Raw genomic sequence first — 6,000 nt, forward strand, 5'->3', positions numbered from 1 at the left:
TGGTTGCATTTTTCCTATTATCCTAAAAAAACAGGTTAACTCACTGTTAGTCATTCAAAATACTTATGCTTCCACAGCTAAAGTTATTCTTTACTTAAACTCCTTTACAGATTGTGGTCTGGACTTGTGACTTTTAAAAATGGTTTTTCAGAACTCTTTTCAATTCTCTCTAAGCTATTTAACAAATCTGCTGACCTGCTAAGTGCTTTAGTTTGCTTACCTGAATTTTGTTTTTCATACATGCTGGAAAATGTCATGTAGTTTTAATTTTTAAAAACTTTAGAGATCGTTTAAACCACTCTTACTATAGGTAACCGCTATTCTCTAACTTTCATTTAGTTATGCGAACACTCATTATTTTATTACTAATAATACACTATTTAATACTTCTTTTCTAGTTGCTCTCTCATTGTCATAACAGCGTAGCGGTTTAATGCGCCAAAAATTGCACAAAAATTTTTTTGTATTGAAATGTGTAGCCAATCAGTCTTCATCATTTTGTCATTAATTAATTCATCATTAAATCTTTAAGCTTCTAACTAATTAACTTTTGATTTTGAGTTTAACAACTTAAAAACAATCAACAGTTTCAATCCTCATATTCTGTTGCTAACTTGTTACGAAAGAAAGTTTCTATCGTGCATTAGATCGAGATTGCAAGGCAAGGGCTATTGGTCTTGACATATTATAGACTTTTGATCAAGTCAGACATGTTAATCTTTTCTAGTTACAGAACCATTTCTTTCTAATCACAGTATTAAAGTTATCCTGGAAGAACAACAATCTTTATTTCTTATAACTTCTTGGGTACAACAAGACTATTTTCGTTTTTTTTTGTTTTTTTTTCATTTTGCCTTTGTTAAAAATCACACAAAAGAAATTACATATATTAGAATTAATAATAGAAAACCCTAGCCGGAGCAAGAAGAAGACTGACTTATCCTATCACCGAGCCCCGTTACAATGTTGCTTTCAAACGTATTTACATTACTACTAAGTGATAAAATAAAGCAGTATGAGTATCAACAAAACTTCAGCAATAAAATAAATTTTTGCTAACAATCTTCCGGCGGAATAAATAAAAAATAAAATAATACAAAAGTGAGAAAGTCATGAAAGTTATTAATCACAAAAAATTGCGTTAAGTTTTATTAAAAATAATCCAATATAAATAACTAATTAGGGCTAATTAACAAATATCAACAAAAACTTTAAACAAAAAAGGAAAACAGTAAAAAAAACAACCTAAATTAGATGACTTGTTAATTTAAAACTTTAAAATTGTTTTTAAAAAAGATATTTGAAATCTATTATATTGAAGTCCATGTTTAGTAAATGCCGTTTTAAATCAGCCTTAAAACTTTCCAAAGTGCAGCTTAAAACAAAGTCTTGTTTTTCATTAAAAATATGACGATAATTTTTCCAAGCAAAAGGTTCCCGATATTGAATTTGGTACAAGCCTAATTTAAGATGGTTTATGGGAATGACAAAGTTGTTCACTGAAAATTTGGTAGGATATTTATGAGAGATTTCATTAAAGTAAGATTGAAAAGTTAATGGAGATAAACCACGTTTAGCTTAAAACATAAATAACATTACTTGGTAAATATTATTCCTATAAATATTTAAAGCTTCAAGCTGACCTAAGAGAGGTTCGCAATGTGCATTCCTGTTTGCCCCAAATATTATCCTGCAAGCATGTTTTTGTTTAAATAAAAATTTTTTGCTATAAATTTTTTTTGAGTTTAGTGTAATTAGTGCTACCCAAGGCAACGTTACAGTAAGAAAGATAGTTGTGTATGAACAAAAAATATATTTTTTTAAAGATTGATTATTAAGAAACGGTTTTGTTCGATATAACATGGAAATACTTTTGAGATCTTACTTTCTATATATTTAATATGGTATTTCCATGACAATTTTTTTATCTAAAAGCACTCCTAGAAATTTTATAGTTAATTCCCTTTTAATTGTTATGTTATTGATTGATAGATCGGGCAATATAAGAGGAATATTACCGGCTTTACTAGGTTTATGGAATAGGATAAACTTTGTTTCATCAACGTTTAATGTCAGTCAGTTACTTTTAAACCATTCGTTGATCTTATTAAATTATTCTTTTAAAATTTGGAAAAAAACAATAATATTTTTGTGAGAATAAAATAAGTTAGTATCATCTGCAAATAAGGGTCCGAAAATAGAACCCTGGGATACCCCACGAGTGATTACGTTGTTTTTTGAATTTTTTGATTCTTTAAGTATAAATTATTTTCTGTTAGTTAAATATGATTTCAACTAAAGTAAACTTTTGTTTTTAACCCCGTAATTTTCTAGTTTTTTTAGAAGTATCTCATGATTTACTGTGCTTTGGATAAATCAATAAAAACCCCAATTGTATATCAATCACTATTAAATCCATTTGATATATGTTTAACCAATTCAACTATTGCATGGTCAGTTGAATGGTTTTTTTTAAAACCATATTGGTTACAGTATAAAATCTTATTTTCAGTTAAATATTTATAAATTCTGTTGAACATAATGCGTTCAATTAGTTTAGAAAAGCAGGGCAAGACCGTTTGGTCAGTAGTTTGAAATATTGGTCTCATCACCAGATTTGTAAATAGATATTATTTTTGCAATTTTTAATTCATCAGAAATATGAGCTGATTTAAGTGAGAGATTAAAAATATGGAATAATGAGGGTTCGGTAATATTAAAAACAGATTTAATTAGTATTTTAGTATTTTTAGTATTTTTTAACGATTTCTTTTATTTACGTAAAGTATTTTTTCGCGTTGTTAGTTTAAATTACTTTTTAAAATAATTTCGACTATTAACGCTGAGCTCACGTTTGTTTTGCGCGGACAATAAAATAAATAAACCGACAAGAAAGTAAGTGAATAAAAATGTTGTAATAAAAAGGGTTGCAAACTGTAATTAGTAATGATCTTAATGATGAATTAAAAAACTTACATTATGAAGAGTTTATGCTTCCTAAAACGAAAGCATAGTTTTACACTGATAATTTGAATTTGAATATTTTTTTATTGAAAAAATTAAAAAAACTGTCAGGCTCTTCAAGAAAAAAATTAGCAAAGTATTCTGAAGCAGCCCACAAAGCTGTTTTATGTAAAGTGCCAAAATTAACGCATTCTTTTCATTCTCCAAGTTCTTCACAACCTTGCGAATCAAATCATTTGTGTGATGAAAACTCCTAAAAAATTTAGTGATACATCCACTCTGTCTTAATCTAAATAAGAGGAAGGTAATGTAAGTAACCCCTTTGTTGTGTAGTTTAACTTCTCCAACTAGTTTTTCCACATCTTCATCAGCTTCATCCTTGGACATTTGCAGCCGAAAAAATTTCAAGAAGCATCAAAGAAAAACAAAGAGCCTGAATGTAATTTAAAGTTGAAACAGATAATAGTTTTACAATTACAACAGATTTGTCGCACAGAAGTGACACTTGCAGGTTCTTATTTAATGACACGTCCACTTGGCTGGAACGGCTGGCTGTAAGAGAGAAAGACTACATCATCAAAATGAATGCAATACCTTTCCTGAAGAGCAATAAAGAATATCCTAAAACCGAAAAACGCTATTTCTCAAATGAATTTCTATACAGGGCAGCAAGAAATGATGAGCAAGTAAGAAGAGATGGCTTGTATACTCTCCAGAAACTGGTTCAGCTTATTGTCTTCCTTCTCATCCGTTTGACCCAATTCCAAAATCATATTTTGGGAAAAAAGAAGATTTCAACAACTGGAAAAAATTCACAGAGCAAGCCTAAAAGAGACATTTTTATCTCATTTCAGTTGTTATGAGAAATGGATTGAAGCAACAATCAGGATAAAAAATGAACAAGCTGTCAATCAAGGTCTTATCCAAAAAATTAACAATGAAACAGAACGGTGGAGAAGCATTCTTAAGAAAATAGTGTCAATAATTATGTACTTGGCAGGCATAATATTGCATTGCGTGGAAGCTCAGTAAAGCTGTAGAACAAAAATAATGGGAACTTTGTTGGGATTATCCGATTACTTGGTCAATTTCAATTCATTACTCGGTCAATTTTAATGGAGCATTTACGGCAAATTGAAGATGGAGAAAGACGTTCACAAATGCTAAGTGTCAATATTTAAACTCTTAGCTTCGCGTGTAAAAGAAGCTATTGTGAACGAGGTAAAGTGTCGAAAATATTTTTTAGTTATTATGGATTGTATTCCAGACCTTAGTCACAAAGCTCAAACTTCTTTAACCATCCGCTATGTTTATGAAGAAAATGAAGCAATAAGTATTGTTTAAGAAAGCTATATTGGGTATGAAGTGTGCGAAGAGTCAACTGGTAAAGTTTATTTTAAGCTCTAATTTTTTTCAGGCTGCAAGCAACCGCTATTGGAGTTGGAAGTTACTGAAAGAAAAAAGATGAGGTTTTTAGAGCAAGATACCGATTGACAGAAAAGAGAAAGAGAACCAACATTACGACAATGTGATAATGGTTGGATGATAGGCTACAAGAGCAGGTCAAACTATGTCTACATAGCATTTTTTCGCCTTGTCTAAAAGAGAAAGGGCATCATTGGAAGATCCGCCCCAGATATGGCAACAATATTTCATACATGGACGGATTCGAGATTTATAGAGATAAAAAATAGAATCCGGAGTAAGAAAGTGTCAAGCACGATAAAGAGATGCAACCTTAGCAGATGCTAAATTTGCAATGGATTTGATATATGGTTTCCAAGAAAGATCGGAAATAAGAGTTTGAAGAAATAAAGTCTTGTAGGCTCGACCTAAACAACAGTAGAGGTCAAGGGTATAATCACGGGTCTAATATAGTTGCAATTTAAAATAGTGTTTAAGCTCGAATTTCAGCAGAATACCCACCAGCCTCGTTTACACACTGTGGTTGTCACAGCTAGAACGTAGTTATATCAGACGGGGCTAAATTTTTTGGTGAAATCTATATTGCTGTTTGGAGTTTCTCAAAGAATCTATACAACTTTTCCTGCATCAATCGAGCATTGGCCGTTTCCCTATCGCAAAAGAGTCTTTCAAAAATGATGTTTTCTTGCCCCTAATTGACACGAGTGAATCATCTTTAAAAGACAGAATGAACAAGTTCTCCAAATACGAGTCAAAGTGGGGATTCATATTTTACCTGAAAAAAACTACCACAAAAAGACAAACTTAAAGAGGAGTATAAAAATGTTACAAGAACACCTGACTGTGAAAAACATTTCAGATATAAATGGAGATGAACTAAACAAAGAAAATAAAACACATCAGTTTGATATATACTGTTTTTGACAAATGGTGTGACCAGAAACGGAAGGCGACCAACAAAACACTATTTCCATTGGAAGCACTCAATATAATCAAAAACACCAACAGAAAAGACCATTTTCTAATTTGTGGATAGCTCTACGCATATTGCTGACAATTTCAATTATAGTGGCCAGCAGTGAACGTAGTTTCAACAAATTGAAGTAAATTAAAACCTACTTACGTTCATCGATGACGCAAAAAAAACATTGACATTGCTTGAATGTATTTATATTTATCTTTATGGTAGATTGGTAAGTAGATTGGTAGGTGATTATTAAGTAAGTATTAAAGTATTGGTGGCAGCAGAAAATGTTTAAGTGCGCAACTATTACTAGAGGAAGGGGGCGCGGCAATTACATTTGCCCCGGGCGCCACTGCCCTGAGTGTACCCTAGTTTATTGTACTTAACATTGCACTTAAGTGGGTTTCGGAATAAATAACTATCCGAACGCTATATATTTTTAAAAAATATGGTTTGAGATAAAAAAAATCGTAACTATTGAAAATTTTAACTCGTCAAGTTAATATTTTAAAATTGTTTCAAAACTATTTTAAGTTAAAAAAAAAATTAAATTAATTTTAATTTTATCAAATGACGGGTCAACAGCTTTCGTTATTTCTGATAATCCATGAGCCCATTGCTACGTGTATATTAAAAAGAAGTAACGG

Source organism: Hydra vulgaris, chromosome 04, assembly GCF_038396675.1.
Source record: "Hydra vulgaris chromosome 04, alternate assembly HydraT2T_AEP".
In the NCBI taxonomy this organism is placed as follows: domain Eukaryota; kingdom Metazoa; phylum Cnidaria; class Hydrozoa; order Anthoathecata; family Hydridae; genus Hydra; species Hydra vulgaris.